Consider the following 9559-nt stretch of genomic DNA (forward strand, 5'->3'; position numbering starts at 1 on the left):
ACTAAATTCAAGCCATAAGAAGCTCAAGAGAAAAATCAAATTTAAAAAGAGGAAGAGGTGGAATTAATCTACTTCAATGCAACACCTACTTGGGACTTGCATAATTATGTTAAAGGATCTCTATGTATGAGGTTAGGTTTGTATATGTTTTATCCATTACCATTGTAAGTTCCAAAATAAAGAGTCCAAGTCAAATTAGAGTCTATATTATTTATAAGTTTAAAAAGAAACTTTCAATCCATTATAGAAGAAATTTAGTTAAGTTTTAGTAACTTTAGGTGCTTTTTGGGACAATGTGATGTAATTCTACCTGAGTACTTAGTAGCAAATACATAAGATAAGTAATTATAGGAATAATCCCTAAGCTAATCTTTTTCTTCTTCTCTAATTTTTCACTAGTATCTAATCCAATCACAAGCTATTACTAATTCCATTGACTCTTGAACCTTATAGCCTACTTGCTGATATTATATGCTTTTCTCTAATAATTCAACCCTAAAAAGGATGCCACTTGAAAAAACTAAACAATATTCATAAATAACATAGTTGCTTCATTTCACTAGGGCCTTCCTCTTTGGGGTGTACAATCCGTTGATCACCTTCTCGAACTTTGGCGCAGACAATCTGAAAATCAACTATACAGTGGGTCATGTAGATGCTCTATAAAGTAGGACATTAAGAATCATAAAGGTCTAATAAACGTGATTCTACCAAGGTGATGACATATTTGGTAAGGACACAAAAACATGTTCCTAAGCAACTTTTGATACATAAAAATCAAATGATTACATTGGTTTTAATAACCATTCGAAGTAGAGTAGAGAAGGTAGCAACGCAATATGTAACAATGTAATAAAAAAATGCAAGCAAAATTAAATTGAAAATGGAATTAATTCCTAGAGATGTTTTGATAAATTTGATGTGTATTCAATAAGTTGATAAAGGATCTGGAACATCCCTATTATGATTAGGAACAATACCATTGGGAAATGTTGCAGTTGCTTATGAAATCGTTTCCATGCACCATTATCTGGAAAAGCAATCGATATCTCGAGAGAGAATGAAAACATCATCTAACCTACACAAGCACACAATTCAGGATGAAATGGAGGGAAATTTGATATTTTGCCTATATGTGTGGGTTCATTTTAACACTTTGGGTTGTTTGTTAACACCATTTCCTATTTTCTTTTTTCATTTTCATTATAAATATATATATATATATATAACAAAAAAAAATCATTTTTTGTAAACAGAAATAGGAAATGACCCTCAGTCTTTAGTATTTCATCCCATGGGGCACTTCATCGTAACATTGGTTTGTAGAAGTAAAAACTAATTACAGACACTTCATTTTCAAAAAAATTAATTCCAGACAAATGATAGCTTATCTTATGGTTTTCGTCATAAGAAGAAATCTTATGTTGTCTAAATCGGGGAGCTCCTGAAGCCTATTCTTGAGCATGGAAATCCCACTCTCAAAGCATGGTAAAACATTGTCGCCAAAGTAGAATCGCTCCTGAAATACAAGAAAAAAAAGGAAACAAAGAAGCTAGAGTAATCACAATCCCATATCAGTTGAGGATAACATGGAAAAGGCTATTAAATCAGTGATACCAGTATTCAGCACCAACCTGCAATGCATGGATATCAAAAATGACCAACTAGTGGGCCCTCCCCTTGAAATCAGTATATTAGAAAAGGTTCTGGCAAGAGTGAAAGCAGTTGCAACATCCCCTTCCTCCTCCATGCGCTTAGAAGTACCCGTGGGGAAAAATGGAAGGACGAGTGTTAATGAAGAGACAAACAGATTTGGTAATGCATAAATGACAAAGAGTTGCTCAAAAATCAACCTTGAAGGACTAAATGAGGCAAGAAAGGCCATGTGTTGTCCACGAATGCCGTGGGCATTGGATATGAACAAGTTGGGGAAACCATCATCGAATGTCTTGAAGTATTAAAAATACCTTCAATTTCATAACTTCGGAATTTAGACATTTGTTAAGATGCTTAAAAGAGTTGTACATTTTTTTATGGCATACGTGTCATAAAAAATGTACAATCATTTTCAATTGTATTAACTAATGGCATAAGGAAAATTGTTACCGAATGAAAATGGTATAATAATCAATCAGCTACGGAAATCAACCTAGTGGCGAGGAGTTTGTGGTATTCGACTGCCTCTTCCTTGGCCTTTGCAATTCTCTTCTTCTTGTCTGTTATCCTAGCTTGCTTCCTCTGTAGAGTCAGTGGAGTTACCAGTCGCTGTATCTTTGGAGCCCTACTCACCAGAAGCTAGGTCAAAATGTTCATTGTACAAGTGGAAAGTATTACAACCACACACTTGTGTTTGATCATACTATAAATGGCACGCTCACACACTCAAAAAATCAAATCTCTAGTAGTGGTATCTGATATCTGAATAAAAAGCCATACATATTGAGCCAATACTAAAGTGAAAAATAAATGGTTGATTGCATCATTTTCTAGATAAAATTAGGCTGGAATTATATGGAACACAATGGCCTATCATTCAACCAAAGCCAAATACAAATGCTGATTTGTAATGCACATTGTTAGGTCCCTTGATTGTCAAATCCGGATACAAAACCTTGAGTTGATAAAATTATTTATTTTCTGTGTTTTTGTTCTTCCCGCTCGAGCGGGGACATTGACGCTCGAGCAGAGTTTGTGGTCTCTCAGTATATTGACAGGTCTGTAAAAGTACTGGAGTGTGTAATTTTGCGCTAGAGCGGGTCATGAGGCGCTCGAGCGGATCACTGTGTTATCACACGCGTATTTTGTTGAAGCCGCTCGAGCGGGATGTTGGGCGCTCGAGCGGAGATCGCGGTTTCAGGATTCCTATTTATATCTTTTTAGGTTGTTTTTAGGACTACTTTTCTAAATCTTATTCAAGAGTCCTAGGGTTTCGTTTGGGGTGTTCTTCTGGAGTTTTGTTGAGTTTTCCTTGATGTTTTGAGAAGAGTTTTCACTCATGATCTAAAATACATACATCAAGGAGTTGGTTACTTTATCTTCAAGAGAGAGTTCTCTTCGGTGGATTCCGAAGATTCAAGCGTATAGTTTCAAAAGGCGTTTGATTCTATATGTGAGTGAGGTTGTGGAATCAACTTCAGGATTGATCAGTTCCGAGACGAAGTCGTGGAAAAAGAGTTACAGAAGATTCGAAGACAGATTGACTGAGTTGGGTAATTTGTATGATATCTTTGTAATCTTTTTACTTCAGTAGTGGATTGATTAGTGGCGTTTCGCCCGTGGTTTTTTAATCACAGTTGGAGGTGTCCAATTGTGGTTTTTTCCACGTAAAAATCGTTTGTGTCGATTTATTAATTATTCTGAAAAACAAACGATCTAAATCACTTTCGTAAGTGCTTGATGATTTAGATTGTGTGTTTTGGATTTTCGGGATTTGGAATATTTTTAATCTTGATCTAATCACGAATCACTTAGGATTTTCAATTGGTATCAGAGCAGGTCACTCTTTTTTTTTTAAAAAAAATATAGGAGTGTGATTTTGTGTGACTAGTATTATGGATTCTATTCGTGAAGGTAACTCGACCCATAGACCACCTTTACTCGATGGTACAAATTATTCTTACTGGAAAGCTCGTATGAGAGCGTTTTTAAAATCCATCGATGAGAAAGTCTGGCACTCCGTGATCTATGGGTGGAGTGAACCTACTATCACCATTGATGGTGTTAATATTCCTAAACCCCTTGATAAATGGGACACAATTGATTACCAAAACTCGAGTTGGAACAGTAAGGCTCTCAATTCCCTGTTTTGCTCCGTCACATCTGAAGAGTTTCGACGTATCTGCACGTGTGAGGTAGCAAAAGAGGCTTGGGACATTTTGGAAACGATTCACGAAGGTACGACTTCTGTCAAAAGGTCAAAACTTCAACGTCTCACCTCCGCTTTTGAAACCCTTTTTACGCGCGATGAGGAGACGTTTGATGATTTCTATGCAAAACTTAGTGATATCGTGAATTCCTGTTTCACACTCGGGGAAAAAATCCCGGAAGCTAAAATTGTTGGACAAATTTTGAGGTCTTTGCCCGAGAGGTTCCAACCAAAAGTGACAGCCATTGAAGAGGCTCAGAATGTTGATACCCTCAAGCTCGATCAATTGGTTGGAAATTTGCAGACTTATGAAGCACACCAGATTTCAAAGAAAAAACAAAAAGAAAGTGTGGCTTTCACTAGTGCTCATGAGTCTGCAAAAACTCCAGAGGCTGAATTTGATTTAGAGTCTGAGATGACGGCTATGTTTACTAAACAATTTAAAAAAATTTTGAAGAAAAAGAAGCCTAATTTCAGAGACCCTATTTCAAAAGACAAGAGTAATGAAAAACCCAAAACTTTTCCACCAAAACTTGCTTCAAAAACTGAAAAGAAGATTGTAAAGGGGCAAGGGGTCAAGTGCTATGAATGTCAAGGTTTTGGTCACATTGCCCTTGAATGCCCTTCGAAAAAGAATCGAAAGAAAGTCTACACTGTAACTTGGGATGATGAAAGCGGGTCGGAGCAAGAACTCGAAGAACCTGAATCTGGAGAAGACGGGGATAGTGCTTTCATGGCATTTTGGTCTACTTTGACACCACCTCCTCCAAAACCTGCAGAGTTAGCTCGTGGTCAGAACTTGCATCTTCCTCCCACCTTTGACGGGAGTAACTACCTGTTTTGGAAAATCAGAATGAGAGCTTTTCTGAGAGCTTTTGATCCAGAAGGCTGGCAGGCCATTGAAGAAGATACAGACAGGGCTGACAATCCGAGCAATCAGAGAGCCCTGATCACTATTCGTGGAGCAATTTCTACTGAAGAACAGCAACGGGTTGTTCGTTGCACAAAGGCTAAAGAGGCATGGGAAATTTTGAGCCAATTCCATGAAGGAGGAAATTCACATTCACCACCATCCAGCAACTTTTCAGTCTTAGTTGCTAGATTGGAAGAGGCAAAGGAGAATGAAGAGCAAAAAGAGGATGATGAAACATCTGATGACAATGATGAGATCAATGGCGATGAACTACAACAAGCTTACGAAAAGCTATACGAGGAATCTCTGAATTTGTCCAAAACCAACGACAAACTCTCTCTCAAGATCAAAACATGTGAGAGTGAGAATGTCAGGCTGAAAGGAGAACTTGTAGCAGCAAAGCAGAATATCGTCAAGATCTCGAGTGACAGGCAAGACTTATGTGGAAAATTACTATCCTGTGAAACTGAAAGGAATGAACTTCTGAAGGTGTATTCCACGTATGAAGAAAAGCTTGAAAGTCTTGAGCTGTCACAAGCCAGATTGGAAGAGATAGTCTGTCAAAAGGATGAAGAGCTTCGTCTTGCTAGAGCCACTATTGCCATGTGGAACAAAAGTTCCAAATCTTTAGAAGACATCCTCGGGTCTCAACAAATGGGTTGCGACAAAAGCGGGTTAGGCTATGGTGCAACAGCTTACAAGGGACAGGCCTCTACTTCACATGAAAGAAGACTCAAGCAAAGGGAAAATTGAAGGTAGACCAGGCTGATCTCTCTCTTCATCCACCTAAAGCTGGTAAGATCAACAAAAAGGAGGTAAAACCGGTTTTTATTTGTCATCACTGTGGTAGGTATGGCCACATTCATCCTTATTGCTATGAATTGTTTGGTAAGGTGTCTCAAAAGAGTAGAAATTCAAATACTTTTTGGGCTAGGAGACAACCTTACATGTCTAGGCGGAATACCAAGACTAAAAAGATTTGGGTGAGAAAAGATGATTTGACTTGTTTAGTTGTTCACACTGCTCTAAAAGCACGTGATTCACACATGTGGTATCTTGATAGTGGGTGTTCTTGTTATATGTCTGGTAACAAATCCTACTTCACCTCCCTTGAAAAATATGAAGGAGGAATTGTTACCTTTGGAGATGGCCGCACTTCGAGAGTCATTGGTAAGGGCTCTATAAGTGTTGCTGGTCTTCCCAAGCTAGATAATGTTCTACTAGTTGATGGTCTTAAAGCAAATCTTTTAAGCATTAGTCAAATGTGTGATTCCCATCATGAAGTATTGTTTTCAAAAAATAAATGTGAAATTTTGGATAAAAAGGGAAATACTGTCTTACATGGGGTTCGCACATCTGATAACTGCTATGGGATTGTTACTACTAATGATCTCACTTGTCACTCTGCCATCATTAGTAACATTGACCTGTGGCATCAAAGATTAGGTCACATGAATTTCAATGACCTAACTAAGATAGCCAACAAAGAGCTTGTGAGGGGAATACCTAAACTGGGTAAGAATTTGAGCCATGTGTGTGGACCATGTCAACTTGGAAAGCAAACCCGTGCCCCTCATCAAAAGGTGAACAACTTTACAACCAAACGTCCTCTCGAATTGGTTCACATGGATTTAATGGGTCCTACTCGCACTGAAAGCATCGGAGGTAAAAGATACATTTTTTTAACTGTTGATGATTTTACTCGATTTTCATGGGTAAATTTTTTAAAGGAAAAATCTGATACGTTTGATGCTTTCCAGGCCTTAGTCTTTAAAATCCAGAATGAACAAGGTATTTCCATTGATCGTATCATAAGAATCCGAACCGATCATGGTCGTGAGTTTGAAAATAGTTCGTTTTCGGATTTTTGTGATATACATGGAATTAAGCATGAATTTTCTGCACCCATTACTCCACAGCAAAATGGAGTTGTTGAGAGGAAGAACAGGGTTGTTCAAGAAATGGCTAGGGTCATGCTCCTTAGCAAGAAACTTCCTCCAAAATTTTGGGCCGAAGCCATAAATACTGCTGTTTATGTCATAAATCACGTGTATTTAAGGCCCGGCACTTTACAAACTCCATATGAATTGTGGAAGGGCTTGAAACCTAATGTAAAATACTTCAAAACTTTTGGGAGTAAGTGTTACATCTTCAAAGATAGAAAGCCTTTGGGCAAATTTGACTCCCGAAGTGATGAAGGTATTTTTCTAGGGTATTCAACCACTAGTAGGGCTTTTAGAGTCTATAACCTGCGAACTTCATCTTTAATGGAATCTATCAATGTGGTTATAGATGACACAGGTGCACCTGCTCCAGCAACAAATGAGGATGATAATGATGAGTCTCCAATCTTGGATACGAAATCACAAAATCAAGGAGAAGGTGCAGACCCATCACAAGAAATGGTTACCGAACCATCCTCACAGGTAAGGTCAAGTCCAAAGAGTGCTCCAAGGGACATCACTCCTGTTGCCCCTGTCACCACAAGTCCTGAGCTTAAACCATCAGCTAGGGTGAAATTGAATTATCCAGCTCAACAGGTGATTGGAAGTGTCTCGGATCGAATGAAAACCCGAAGACAGATTCGGGATGAGGTATCACATATGTGTTATGTTTCTTTAATTGAGCCTAAGAATTTTAAAGAGGCCTTGCTAGATGATAGTTGGGTCAATGCTATGCATGAAGAATTAGGTCAATTTGAACGTAACAAAGTTTGGACTCTAGTTCCCAGACCTAGAGACATGAATGTGATAGGTACCAAGTGGATCTTTAAAAATAAATCTGATGAGAATGGTACAGTTGTTAGGAACAAAGCTAGGTTGGTTGCTCAAGGCTACACACAAGTAGAGGGTGTTGACTATGATGAGACGTTTGCCCCAGTTGCACGTCTCGAATCTATTCGTATTTTACTTGGTGTTGCATGTTTTCTTGGCTTTAAATTGTTTCAAATGGATGTGAAAAGTGCTTTTCTGAATGGGTACTTGAAAGAAGAGGCATATGTTGAGCAACCAAAAGGGTTTGAAGACCCTAAATGTCCTAATCATGTCTACAAGTTAGACAAAGCTTTGTATGGATTGAAACAAGCCCCTCGAGCTTGGTATGATAGACTCACTACATTTCTTCTTGATAATGATTTTCAAAGGGGTAGTGTGGATAAGACTTTATTTGTGAAACATACTAAGTCTCATATTCTTGTTGCTCAGATTTATGTTGATGATATTGTGTTTGGATCCACTGTTGAACATCTTGTGAAATATTTTTCGGATTGCATGACACATGAGTTTGAGATGAGCATGATGGGAGAGTTGTCTTATTTTTTGGGTCTTCAAATTAAACAGTCTCCTTCAGGTATATTTGTGTCTCAGTCTAAGTATGCAAAAAATCTTGTGTCTAAGTTTGGTCTTGAGTCTGCCAAACATGCCCGCACTCCCATGAGCACCAGTCTTCACCTCTCCAAAGATTCCTCTGGTATTGATGTTGATCCTACCCTTTATAGGAGTATGATAGGAAGTCTTTTGTACCTCACAGCCAGTCGTCCTGATATTGCTTTCAATGTTGGTGTTTGTGCCCGTTACCAAGCTAGTCCTAAAGAGTCTCATCTTCTTGCTGTCAAACGTATCATTAAATATGTTAATGGGACATTGGGGTATGGGGTTTGGTTTTCTACTGATACTACAGCTGAGATTACTAGTTTTTCTGATGCCGACTGGGCAGGGTGTGCTGATGATAGGAAAAGTACATTCGGGGGTTGTTTTTACCTTGGGAATAATCTGGTTTCCTGGCATAGTAAAAAGCAAAATGCCATTTCTCTTTTGACTACTGAGGCTGAGTACATTGCTGCAGGGAGTTGTTGTGCACAGATGCTGTGGATGAAGCAAATGCTTCATGATTACGGGATAGAACAAAACACTCTTACTCTTTTTTGTGATAACACAAGTGCCATAAACATTTCAAAAAATCCTGTCCAACACTCTCGCACCAAACACATTGACATTCGTCATCATTTTATTCGAGAGTTAGTGGAAGAGGGCCTTGTTGTTCTTGAGCATATTCCCACTGAGCACCAAAAAGCTGATATTTTTACAAAACCCCTTGATCTTCTTCGGTTTGAGTTCCTTAGAAAGACCTTGGGTGTCATGCTCGATCACTAGAGTGTTACTTGTTACTTGAGTAGGTGTAAGTGTTTTGCCCTTTGTATGCTTGGATGTCATAATCTCTTTGTCATTGATATCGGTTGTACTTGCATCCAACTTTTTATGTACACTACTCATGCTGCTTACAAGATTTCATTGTTCATTGGCCATAGCTCATTTTGAATGCCCATGCTCATTAACCTCATGATCTCATTCTGTACACATCCTTGAGATTAATTGTTGCAGGGGTTTCCGCACATGTGATCAAAGTTCTCTATGGACCACTAACAGTGTTTCTTGTACTTTTACAGTGGAATTGGCCGATACTAGCATATCATGGGTGATGTTGAGACTCTTAACCATCTACCATCTGTTTTCACTTCCACGGTTTCTCCCTCAATTCCTTGAAGTCCGGGCATTAGGAAAAGGCTACCTCAGAGGCACCAACCAGGCCATCCTTTATGATTCCATTCTTCTCTAGTTTGGTTTTCATACTCTTGGGAGTGAAAGCCACCAGTGAGTGCCCACAAGAAAAATAAATAAATTAAAAAAAAAAAAAGGACTCATTGATTGAGGGGGAGCTTCCGCTTTTACTCAACAAATACCCCGTGATTCCTAGTGGTTTGACTTTTCTCTGTATTGTTGAGT

General features: G+C 38.5%; 1 pseudogene; it reads right to left on the reverse strand.

The window, feature by feature from the left end:
• Positions 1-531: 531 nt before the first annotated feature.
• LOC145819097 (ribose-phosphate pyrophosphokinase 3, chloroplastic-like) lies at positions 532-9102 on the reverse strand (annotated as a pseudogene).
• Between the last annotated feature and the right edge of the window lie 457 nt (positions 9103-9559).

Source organism: Camellia sinensis, chromosome 2 (assembly GCF_055761805.1).
Source record: "Camellia sinensis isolate YWXY chromosome 2, ASM5576180v1, whole genome shotgun sequence".
In the NCBI taxonomy this organism is placed as follows: Eukaryota; Viridiplantae; Streptophyta; class Magnoliopsida; order Ericales; family Theaceae; genus Camellia; species Camellia sinensis.